This window comes from Balaenoptera acutorostrata, chromosome 20 (assembly GCF_949987535.1).
Source record: "Balaenoptera acutorostrata chromosome 20, mBalAcu1.1, whole genome shotgun sequence".
Classification (NCBI taxonomy): domain Eukaryota; kingdom Metazoa; phylum Chordata; class Mammalia; order Artiodactyla; family Balaenopteridae; genus Balaenoptera; species Balaenoptera acutorostrata.
In genome coordinates, this window is record NC_080083.1 from 60,927,587 (window position 1) to 60,941,143 (window position 13,557).

The following is a 13,557-nucleotide window of genomic DNA, read 5'->3' on the forward strand; positions in this document are numbered from 1 at the left end:
GTCCACACAGGAGAGAATCTATGTATTTAAATTCCCTTTTGTTCATATTATATACGGTATTATTTATCTCGGGTCACATAATAAATTATCGCAAACTTAGCAACTGAAAACAACATGTATTTATGATGTCACTGTTTCCGTGACGGGAGTTCATGCATAGCTTAGCTGGATCCTCTGCTTCAGGCTCGCAAAAGGCTGCCATCCAAGTGTTGACTGAGGCTGTAGTGTAAACAAAAGGTTCGACTGGGGAAAGATCCACTTCCGCGCACACATGGCTGCTGCAGAATTAGGTTATTTTGTGGCCTGTGGGAACTTGGAGCCTCAGTTTCTTTTTTTTCCCCTGTCATCTTTAACTCTTTATTTAATTTAATTTAATTATTTTATTGGAGTATAGTTGATTTACCATGTTGTGTTAGTTTCAGGTGTACAGAAAAGTGATCCAGTTATATATCTATATAATGTATATATACCTCCTTTTGCAGATTCTTTGCCCTTATAGGTTATTAGAAAATATTGAGTAGAGTTTCCTGTGCTCTACAGCAGGTCCTTGTTGGCTGTCTATTTTATATACAGTCCTGTGTGTCTGTTAATCCCAGCCTCCTGATTTGGAGCCTCAGTTTCTCACAGGCTATTGACCAGAGGCTGCAATCCCTTCCATGTCACGTGGGCCTTTCTGTAGAGCAGCTCACAACACAGCACTTTGCTTTATCAAAGCCTGCCACGGGGAGCATCTTCCAGCAAGACAGCTTATTATCTCATAAAACGTAATTATGGAAGTCATAACCCATCACCTTTTCCAGGTTCTGCTAATTAGAAGCAGTCAAAATTTTCACTCACATTCAAGGGGAAAGGAGGACCCTGAGGGTGCAAGTACCAAGAAAGGGGATAATTGGGGGGCGAGCTTAGAAACTAGACACGACATAAAATTATCCTTTTTTGTTTCTGTGGATTAACCAGGGATGTCCTCAATGATGGGTACACAGATGTGAGACTTGTAAGAGAAGGTCCAAAGAGAACTATTCATTTTTATTTTATTTATTTTCTTAAGATTTTTTTTTTTTTTTTTGATGTGGACCATTTTTAAAGCCTTTATTGAAATTGCTTCAGTATTGCTTCTGTTTTATGTCTTGGTTTTTTGGCACTGAGGCAAGTGGGATCTCAGTTCCCCGACCAGGGGTCGAACCCGCACCCCCTGCATTGGAAGGTGAAGTCTCAACCACTGGACCACCAGGGAAGTCCCGAGAACTATTCATTTTTTGTTCTCCTTTGTTTGATTAAAATCTTTTTTTAATTTTTAATAATTAAAAGTAAAATACTTTTTTTTTATAGTTTTAACTTTTCCCTGGCTGACTAATTCTGTTCTTTCATCCTCTCATTACCCCGTCGTGCATCCTTCTATCGCAGCTTTCACGCTCACTGGCCAGCACCGGTTGGCACGTCTTGTTCCCTCACTGGAGCCTGAATTCCTTGAGGTCGGAGACTTCAGTTGTTCCGGGTTTTTCTTTTTTTTTTTCTTTTTTTATTTATGGCTGTGTTGGGTCTTCGTTTCTGCGCGAGGGCTTTCTCTACTTGCGGCGAGCGGGGGCCACTCTTCATCGCGGTGCGCGGGCTTCTCACTATCGCGGCCTCTCTTGTTGCGGAGCACAGGCTCCAGACACGCAGGCTCAGTAGTTGTGGCTCACGGGCCCAGTCGCTCCGCGGCATGTGGGATCTTCCCAGACCAGGGCTCGAACCCGTGTCCCCTGCATTGGCAGGCAGATTCTCAACCACCGCGCCACCAGGGAAGCCCCCGAGACTTCAGTTTGATTGTTGCAAACCTGACTCTCAATAAATATAGACTCTCAATAAATATCTGCTGAGTGTGTAAATGAATGAACAAATAAAAGATTTTTCTGCTCACCTTTCCCCCTTTGATCCAACCCTTACAATAAAGCAGTAAGATGTAAAGATAATTTACTTTTATATTGCTTTTATAAATTCTTCATACAAACTCATATACATTTTTCCCCAAATATTGCATCCTTAAAACCTAGAGCTTACAGAGGTTGCTCAGGGCCAGAATTTAAAACCAGCGTTTTTTATTTAAATTCTTTATTTTATTCCCTTAGAGCTGCAACCTGATGTTTGACCTTGTCTTTGAAATGTTGACCAACCGACCTTGATTCCAAGGACCTTGATTCTAAGACATGTGCTCCCCTCTAAACTGTGGTATAAAGGAGGGGGGAACCAAGGGCATCTGGTCAAAAAGCTCTTTGATGGAGGTGGGAAGGATAGACACACTTGTGTTTTATTATGATTAGAATCCAGAACGTTCTGAAATGTACTAAAAATAAATGTCTTTTAGCAGCCCCTTTGCTGGGGAAGGCCGATTTTTGAAAGAACTTGGGAGAGAATGTTTGGGTGAACTTGTATACCGTACCATAAATATTTTTGCTAAAATTATAGAATTGTCTGTTTCCTTTCAAATTGCATCAGGACCCAGGCAAGAGCGATGAGTTTTTAATGTGGAAATTTCATGTGCACGTTTCGGCTTCTTCCTTTTCTTCTTCAGCTTTGCCAAGTCTCACTTTATGTTTCGTAAAGATTGATTTATTGGTGCTTTTTTGGCCTACCTGCTGTGTTATGCAATTCCTCACCAAGTTCAGAGACACAACCATCAGTTTGCAAACTTGTTTAGTTGCAGCCAAAAAGAGGTTTGTTTATTAGAATTCAAGCTGATTTATTTGCTGTGCTGAATGATTTTTGCATCGCCTAAAGCCTGAACCTTCTCTTTTCCTCCATTTCTTCTTTGAAATTAAAAAAATATATATATATGTTAATGAGACACAGTGTGACTTGTTCTGTTCCTCAGGGTATAGGAAAAAATCTCTCTGATCTGCTGCTGTTTGGAAACTGCAAAATGATAGAAATTGTTACTTGGAATGGCCTGAGAGAGGAAGCTCTGGAAACTGGGGTTGTTTTTTTTTTTTCCCCCAATAAAATGTCAGTAACTAGGCAGAACAGGGGAACCCAACAGGACGATCTGTGAAAGTAAGCAAACTCCTCTTTGGTAACTGTAAATAGCAGAGCAAGGTGTTGGGAGGCACTGATGCTTTTAAGTGGAAGGTGCTGTGACCAGGGTCACTGTGCCTGGCCTCTGCACTGCGGTTCACCCTCTGCGGACAGACTTCAGATGCGGTTTCAATCCCATTGAGTGTAATTGACATGAATGCTTGCTGGGTCAAAGTCCCAATAATTTCTCCAGCAACTGCCTCTCTCTGGACGTTGCCAAGAATAGAATCCAGTTCAGCACAGAGAGAGTTTGCTCCAAGTTCTCATCAAACATAATTTCCACTTGTTTTCAAACTGATACATTTTGAAAGGAGCATCTCCTGTTCACTCTGGTTTCCTGAGATGACTGTCCAGCTGCACATGTCTTTGCTTTGCATCAGCACAACTTGAGCCGTATTTATAATCCAGTGTATTAGCTCGTGTTCAATAGCACATGTTGAGTGAGTGAGTCAAGAACCTCCTAATGTTGGTGGAAAAGGAATTTAAAGTTATTAACCCGTGAAAATTGGGTAACGCGCCATTAGGGGTGGCTGTTATGGGCTGAATTGTGTCCCCCATCCCCCAAGTCCATAATGCTCAAGTCCTAACCCTCAGTACCTCTGAATGTGACTGTACTTGCTTGTAGGGTCTTTAAAGACGTAACTAAAGTTCAATATGCTCATTGCAGGGGGGCGGGTGGTATTCCAATATGACTGGTGTCCTTGTAAGAAGAAGGGATTAGGACATAGAAACCACAGACCAAAGGATCTGCAAGCCAAGAAGACAAACCTCAGAAGAAACCAACCCTGCTGACACCTTGATCTCAGACCTCTAGCCTCCAGAATTGTGAGGAAGTGAATTTCTATTCTTTAAACCACCCAGTCTGTAGTGATTTGTTGTGGCAATACTGGCAAACTAATACAAGGAGTCAGCCTTCTAGTGAAGGTGCCCTTTTCAGGCAAAATGACTCTTCCTGGAACTCAAGTTAGACGCCATGTAGATGTGGCTTCCTTTTTTCTGTTGCATGATTTATTTGTGCAAGTGACTTGTCGTGTTAACCCACAGGCTTTCCCTTGACTTTCTGTTGTTTATCCTGGCATGGGGCCTATATACTGACTTCTCCATGGGTGTAAGGAAGCATTTCACAGAAGATCTAGGGGACAGTTTTCTTTGAAGAGATTATATTGATGAAAATAAGAATAATTGGGGTGTAAAACAACCATTGTTTTGGTCCCTACATGGATAGAGTTAAATCACATTACCTAAGAGCCCTTTAAAGATGGCTACTCGAGGGACTTCCCTGGTGGCGCAGTGGTTAAGAATCCACCTGCCAGTGCAGGGGACACGGGTTCCAGCTCTGGTCTGGGAAGATCCCACATGCCGCGGAGCAACTAAGCCCGCGCGCCACAGCTACAGAAGCCCACGTGCCACAACTACCGAGCCCACGTGCCACAACTACTGAAGCCCACGTGCCTAGAGCCCGTGCTCCGCAACAAGAGAAGCCACCGCAATGAGAAGCCCGCGCACCGCAATGAAGAGTAGCCCCTGCTCGCCGCAACTAGAGAAAGCCCGCGTGCAGCAACGAAGACCCAACACAGCCAAAAATAAATAAATAAATAATTTTTTTAAGATGGCTACTTGATGTAGTAGAAACAGCATTAAACCAGAAGTAGATAGTGAAATTCCTTAAAGACTTTGAAGTGCTAGACAAGTGCAGTCTGATCTTTAGAATAACCTTGGGATGTAAGTGGGGTGCTGTAGTATCATTGCCATTTTTCAGGTCAGGAGGCAAAGACAAAGAATTTAAGAGATTTGTAAATTAAGTCTTCAAGCCTCAAACTCAGGTCTTCAGATTTGAAAGTCTATCCATTTTCTATCCCTCCACACTGACCCTGTAGATTTCTACATTCAATGAGGAAATGAAAAAAGGAATGTAGCATATGTCTTTTACATAGAAAATGGTCAGCAATGTCAGATGAAACTGATGTTGTTACTGTAGGAAAAACCTCAAAAAGAAGCAAGATACGTGTGAAGGATTGATCAGTTTTAGTTCATTTATTACTTAATGAGGGATCTTAATCAAATATGTCTTTTGTTAGACATTCTTGACAAAAATCATCGAAAATGCATTAGTCTATTTTATTAAAATGTACAATATGATATGCATAATTTGTATTTTATTATATTTATTAGTTATGATATAATTTCATTTTTAAGGTTTCAGAGTAGGATAGACCATTATGGAAAAGTATGAGATGGCTTTATGAAGCTGTTCTGACTCAGAGTTCTTCCTGAAATAAGCCATTTTGATTTAAGAAAATTAGCAAATACCCTGCAGGCACTTTGTAGTCAATGAAATTTGGGGAGATTAAATTTTACGTTAATAGGAATATACTGAGAACTTATTTTGTGCCCGGCCCTATGATAGGCAACAGAAACTGTATAACGAAAGTAATACTTGAGGAAGTAGAATGTGGAGCAAGGAGAATATGTATGGGAGGAAGAGATAAGGAGAATTCATTACGAGGCCTCGTGTACCACGGGTTTGATAATATGATCATAATAACATTTTATTGACGAAGTAATTTTTTTTATGGACAGCACAGAGTTGAGTCACATTTAAAACTCATTCTGACAATTTCTGTCTTTTAATTGGTGTATTTAGACATTTATATTCAATGCAATTGTTGATATCCTCAGAATTAGGTCTACCATTTAAATTTTTGCTTGTTTGTTTTTTCCCTCTGTTTCCTTATCTCCTCTTGTTTGCTTTTTCTTATTTTCTATTAGCTTATTTGAACCATCCCCTTGTTTTGTATTCCTTTTTAATGCATCTATTGAGATTTTTTAAAAATTTATTTATTTATTTATTTATCTATTTTTGGCTGTGTTGGGTCTTCGTTTCTGTGCGAGGGCTTTCTCTAGTTGTGGCAAGTGGGGGCCACTCTTCATCGCGGTGCGCGGGCCTCTCACTCTCGCGGCCTCTCCTGTTGCGGAGCACAGGCTCCAGACGCGCAGGCTCAGCAATTGTGGCTCACGGGCCTAGTTGCTCCGCGGCATGTGGGATCTTCCCAGACCAGGGCTCGAACCCGTGTCCCCTGCATTGGCAGGCAGATTCTCAACCACTGCGCCACCAGGGAAGCCCCTCTATTGAGATTTTGATTATGCCTTTTTGTAGAGTTATTTTAGTGATTATTCTTGGGAATTTCAATATACATACTTAACTTTTGTCAGTCTACTTATAATCAAAATTTTGCCACTTAACACTGAAAATAGAAACTTTAATATTTTCTTTACTAAGTTCTTTTATCCTCCACCCTTTGTGCTATAGTTGTCATATATTAACCCTCCCCATACTTGAAAAACCCCATCAGGTAGTGTTACAATTTTGCTTTCAACTGGTTTAAAGAATTCAAGAAGAAAGAAGTCGTTCATTATTTCTACCTAAATATTTGCTATTTCTTTTGCTCTTTCTTGGTTCTCCATGTTTCAAATTTCTGTCTGGTATCATTTCCCTTCTGTCTAAAAAATTTAATTTAGCAATTATTTTATTTCAGATCTGTTGGCAAAAGAATCTGTTAGTTATCCTTCACCTGAGAATGTCTTTGTTTCGCCTTCACCATTGAAGAATATTTTTACTAAATATGGATTCCTGGTTGACAATTATTTTCTTTCAGCATTTAAAAAATGTGATGCTATTTCTTTTTGATCTTTACGGTATCTGATGAGAAATCTGCAAGAATGTAATCATTATTCCCTATTGACAATGCATTGTTTTGCTCTGGATTCTTTCAGTATTTTGTTTTAGCATTTAGTTTTCAGCAGCTGGATTATGATGGCTCTGGGTATGCGTTTCTTTAAATTTATTCTTTCGGAGAGTCACTCAGTTTCTTGAAACTGCTGACTTATTCTTTTGCCAAATTGGGAAGTTTTCAGCTATTATATCTTCAAATAATATGTTGATAAGAAAAAAAAACTATACCATAGATGTATGAGAAGTAGAATTCTCATTTGGCTTAAAAGAACCCCAGATTTCATTCTAAATCTATAACAACCTGGTTACAAAGTAGCACTGTGTTCTGGAGAGTCTGAAGATTTAGGAGTCAGATACCTCATTTAGTTGTATGTCCTTGGTCATGTTATTTCATTTCTCTGGGATTTATCTTACTCATTTGTAAATCCAGAGCGTTGGATTCAAACAGAGTTCCCTAGTCTTTGGCTAATGGATTTCTAGTGGATTTATGTGTGGATTTCTATTAGTGAACTGCTGATATTATTGGGTATGTGAGTGTCTGTGACTATCAGTGGTTGACAACCACTAAAATGACTAAGCACCTCAACATCCATTATTATGTGAGTCTGTCTAAGATGAAAAATAGATTATTTCACAAAGTCATCCAAAAACAAGAATTAGGGCAGAATATTATTGATAAAACTGTACCTAAGGAATAAGACTGTAGGAAAAGAACAAGCCAAGAGGGATGCAAAAAAGAAAAATATCATGTGAAGGTTGTAAAATAAAATTCTTCTTCCGATAATTCGTTTTGGTTTATTTAAGATGGTTTTGCAGGAAGATCCTGCAGAGCATGGTTTAGTTTGTAAGTGACTCAGCCACAGACAAGAGAATATTTCCACAGATATCTAAATTTTTGTTTTGCTAATGAGTGAAGAGTACGTAAAACTGTTGAAATGATCACATCTGCTAAATATTCTAGGTGCAAGTGCAGAAAATAAGAGTGAATGTAATTGTGAGAGTTGTCAAGCAATCCACAGGAAGAGGACAGCTGGTCCAATGGCCCAAGAAGGGAACAGATGTGTCAGGTTTGAGAGAGAAGGAAGGTCATGTGACTGGTCATGGTGGACAGTGTGAAAATTCATATAAAATGGGGTCAGAGACAGATGAATGGATAAAGAAGATGCGGTACATATGCACAGTGGAATACTACTCAGCCATAAAAAAGAATGAATTAATGTCATTTGCAGCCACATGGATGCAACTAGAGATTATCATACTAAGTGAAATAAGTCAGAAAGAGAAAGACAAATACCGTATGATATCGCTTAAATGTGGCACAAGTGAACATAGATCTACAAAACAGAAACAGACTCACAGACATAGAGAACAGACTTGTGGTTGCCAAGGGGGAGGGGGTTGGGGACGGATGGAGTGGGAGTTTGGAATTAGCAGATGTAAACTATTACATATAGGATGGATAAACAACAAGGTCCTACTATGTAGCACAGGGAACTATATATTCTATATCCTGAGATAAACCAGAATGGAAAAGAATATGAAAAAGGATGTACATATGTGTATAACTGAGTCACTTTGCTGTACAGCAGAATTTAACACAACATTGTAATTCACCTATATGTCAATAAAAAAATAAAATTAAAATAAATGGGGTCAGAGATGTAGGCAGGAACCGGGTCAGGTAGGACTTTGTAAATTCAAGATTTTATTCCAATTCTCACTGGGGAACATTTGGACTATTTGAAGGCAAAAATTGAAATGATCAGATGTTGAAAAGCTCACGCTGACACTGTCGGAATACAAGTGGATTATATTTCTATTTTTATTCAATTTTCGTTAATTGAGTACCTACTTTATGTCAGACATTGTGTTAGGGGCTTGCAATACAAAGATGAGTAACAGTCTCACAACCGAAGGGGCAAAGCAGATGTATGATCACATAACTACAATTTGGGATGATAAGGACTTTTTAAAGCATGTAAATAACTACCCCCCAAATAAATCCCTTCTTCAATGATTTACGTGCATGTCACCCATGTCCCTAACGTGAGAATCACCTTTACTACAAATACTCCACGCCAGAACCTTGGTTGGGATTTGGTCGGGGTGGGGGGGAAATAAAAAAAACAAGAAATGAAGGTCTCACATTCATTCACTCTTTTTTCTTCCCTCTGAAGCGTAAGCATGGAAGTTTAAGAATTCATTACTCTTTTCTGGAATAGTAGCATCAATAGTAGCAAGAGAAGTAGAAGTAGTAATAGTAACAGTAATAACATGGATCTCTTGTTCATTTGTATTGTACTGTGTAGTTCGTACAATGTTTTAGACATATCTGTTACCCTTCTAGTTCTCAATACCTCATGGTGGAATAATAAAAACTGACATTTTACCTTCTCTATTTCACTGCTGAAAAAACAAACAGTAAAAGGAGTTATGTCAGGGACTTTCAACATTTTTCAATGACAACCCAAGGTAAGAATTGTCTTTTGCTCTTAACATGGTAAGCACATTTATACCTACATATTGTGTAGTACATCCAAAATAAAATTGCATGAGACAAGACTTAACCTTATTATATACAAAGCACTCTCCTATTCTGTATGTATTCTATATTAACAATATTCTCTTCCATTTTTTAAAATGCTGATCACAACCAAGTAAATTAATGGGCTGTACCCTACAGTTTGAAAAACTTTTAAGTGTTTGCTCAAGATCGCACAGCTGATAAACTGAGGGTTTAAACTCAGGTCTCTGTGCTCAGTTTAATGTTCTTTCCACATAACTAACATCTCTGGTCCTTCTTTTTGTCCGTTTCAATCCAACCCTCTAACTTAATCTTCAGTAAGAGTCTTCAGTAAGAGATCTGGGTTTCGAAGTGGAATGGACCCCGTATTCTTCCCTGGTGTCCATACATCCCCAGCAGGTGTGTGAATGAGGTTCCTGGTGTCAGTGACACTTCCTCATGAATTTCATGCCTTCTCTCAAATCTCCCTCATACCTACCCTATGCTTTATGTAAAACATGCTTTTGCCATTCCCTGAAGACACCAAACGTCCTGTCCTTGGACACATTATTTGTAATGTTCCTATTGCTGGAAATATCCCATCATCACAAACCATCAATCACCCTTAGACTAGTAATTATCTATCTCTTAGTCTTCTCTGTGAAGTAGAAATTAGTTACTTAGGTTTGAAGTTAGAATTAACATGAGTTTCAGAACATAAAATTACACTGGGATGATGGTATCAGGTAAGTGTGACTACACAAGCAAAGTAATTAAATGAGTTTTAGTTGATCAGGGTGGAAAAAAAAAAAAAGGTAGTTTTCTCTTTAAATGCCTGGTTGTCCCAGAATGTGAAAAATAATAGTGAGAGACGAAGCATGAATGGATATGGGAAGTTGTAAAAGGTTTGCAGAAAAGGGATTTTTCTTTGCTTTGGTTTATAATACCTTCAAATACATGAGCCTGAAAAGAAGTAATAAAATGTGTTAAAATTTTGCCAAAATTGTCTCAGGTTAATTGGTTTATTTAAAAGGAAAAAAAAAACTGGTGAATCATTTACTGCCAAATATTATATTAAAGCGAAATTCGAACTGACTCAGTTATGATGATAAATTATTCTTAGAGCTCTTACAAGGGGTTGTAATAAGTTTTTTTTTTTTAATTGTCTGTGTAATCTGTCCAGGTGGCAAAGTTTCCATATCTTATCGTATAATTGTCTGTGGTTTGTGTTCACTTTATCATACCTTTGATTATAAAAAAAAAGAAAAAAGAGGGCTTCCCTGGTGGTGCAGTGGTTGAAAATCTGCCTGCCAATGCAGGGGACACGGGTTCGAGCCCTGGTCTGGGAAGATCCCACATGCCGCGGAGCAACTGGGCCCGTGAGCCACAACTACTGAGCCTGCGCGTCTGGAGCCTGTGCTCCGCAACAAGAGAGGCCGCGATAGTGAGAGGCCCGCGCACCGCGATGAAGAGTGGCCCCCACTCGCCACAACTAGAGAAAGCCCTCGCACAGAAACGAAGACCCAACACAGCCATAAAAATAAATAAATAAATCCAAAGTTTAAAAAAAAAAAAAGGGCAAACATTTAAAAAAAAAAAAAAGAGAAAAGAAAAACCTTACTTGTGATAAAGTTCCTTACAATCATGTTTCCTTACTATGTTAAATTTAAAATAGTTTAATATCACTTTATTTGGATTAAATAGGTAACCAATGATTGTTTCTCAGGCACCCATGAGCCTATTGCAATCAAGTGTCAAAATCTCCTGTGTTACCACATTTAATTTTGCCTTCCCAAGATCAAGCCTTAAAATTGGGGGATAAAATCAGGACACACTAAAACTAAAGGATTTCTTAGAGGGCCCCTGGCAACTCACAGTGATCTATTCTTTCATCTTATAAAAAGAGAGATGCTAGAAGTAATTTTGATGGTTTCATATGTGCCATGATTCTTAATTAGCTCAACTTTATTATAAAATCTGCATGGGAAAAACTGTCGGATCAGAAGGAATGTTCAGCCTTTTCTAGATTAAGTCAGTGTAGGTAAAATGTGATTATTATGGGGTTTTTTTTTTCAGATATTGTACACTTTATGGGAAAGCCCTAGAGATTTTGCAATGCTTTCTCTGTTCATAATATATTCTTATCCTCAAGGGGAATAGTGATTTCTCTCTATGAAATGGTTTGTACGAAATTCCAATAGAATTTTACTCCCACCCTTATAGTTGTGGTTACTATAATAAATTAACCACAAACTGTCATTCTTATTATCAAACGAGTCTCCGTTTTCCTGTGACACTTACCTACAAAGCAACCTATTGCAAACTGATGGTGTTTCTACTACAAGCTACAGGCTGGAATTTGCGTCTTTAACACAGAAGAGTCTCCGAGTCCTGTGAAAAGATTATGTGAGCTTTTGATCCGTCCAAGAACAGGCTCTGGGTACAGGATTCTGAGCTAACATTGCTTAGACAATTTCAGACTGCTTGAGTGAGCTGAGTTGGGGTTTCCAGGACTCCTTTGAGCCCAGAAGCAGACGTACTTCATGAAAGCAGACCACTCACCCTCAACATCCAGCAGAACGTGAATATATTACATAGAACACAATGAACTACTACTATGGTCACTTGTTTTAACAAAATTAAGTTAGCACTGTTGTTTTACTGTTCATGGATACAGGAAGAGCTCTCTCCTCCGACTAAGTATCAATTTAGTAGGCTATGCACTTGAAAACTAAAATGAAACATTTTAAAGTGGTGTTAACATCTTCCTGTCTCTCAGAATTCAGAAACAGTTTTCTCCTGAGCTGGATAAGACTCTGTCCTCCTTTGTACCAGGACGCAATTGGACAAATGAATTCTGCAACCAAGATCGCACGGGAGTGTCATGTTTGAAATGACTCTCATTTAATTGGGAATGACAAGCCCAGTAGTAAGGAATAAGGATTGAATTTATGCGTGGAGCCAATGCCTATAACATTCTTCCAAAGAACTTGAACCTGGGCTTGGCTCACAGGTAGTATTGGAGCCACTTCCTGGAAGGTCAGGGACTTTAAAAGAATTTGTAAACTTCAAGAAGAGAGAAATTCACCCAAATTCATAAATACTGTGAGTGAAATCTGGTGGAGGATATGCCTTGGACTTGGCTTTCTAGCCTCAGGACAGAAAAGTAAACGAGAGAGGCTTTTTTAAAGTCCAGTTGAGATTCCTTGTGACATTTCCAAACAGAAGTCAATTCTTTCGCGATACTGTTTACTCAATGCTATAAGGTTCTATTTTTTCCAGAGTAAATTCAAGGAGGGGGTTATATGATTAGTTTACACTGTTGCCACAGGTCAAATGTAACAAGACCAACCTTTCTTGATCAGAAGAACAGGCTTTGAAAATTGTTTATGATCACAGGAGCTAAGTGGGCAATGGCGGGATGCTAGAAAAATAATCCCAATAATCCAAAATAATCCAAAACTTCAAAATAGGGAGAAGAGATTACTGGGAGTTCTTTGAGCAAAGTGCTGGCCTTAAATTTCTGTTGTCTGCCTATTATACAGTTTTATAAGGGGCAGAGGGGTAGATTTTTGTCCAGCAAAGATGTAAATGGTTTCTGACCAGTGAAACAGTAACACCAAAGGTATATTGCCCTGTGTAGTATTAGCCAATTTTGTATCTGATTCAGCAATTTTAACTTTCTTTTCTTAAATTTTATATATGACTATATATGCACAGGCACATGTGTGTCTGTGCTTTAAATTGGTCATAACATCCTGTTTCTGTTACCCATTAGTTAATCATGAATAAATTCATTAATAATGAGTTGATGTTAAGTAAAATCTTTGATATGTGTTTGTATTTGGCCCTTGTTTAGTGAATGAGGAATGACTGCCTATCTACAGGATTAGCTCACTTTTTTTATACATGATCTTGACTTTTTGTTGCCTGTAGAATAAAAGCTTTATGACATTGATGAGGGGGTGAAGATAGTGTAGATTACTAGTCATAGGAAACAAGCACCTACTAATTCAAATTCAATACAAATTGAAGATTTTTGTTTGTTTGTTTTTTAAAGAGAGTGGGTGTGTTGATTGACATGTTGGTTGACCAGGTTGAAAGAGCTAGTGAAGATCTGAAGACAAGAGTGAGAGAAGAAAATTGTTGTAGACATGTATAGCAGTAAGATAGGGTAAAAAGCTTTGGGATAAGCTTTGAATGGGAGACTGAAATTGCATGGAAAATGTATACAGGAAAACTGATGTATAATATGCAAAAGGAATCATGA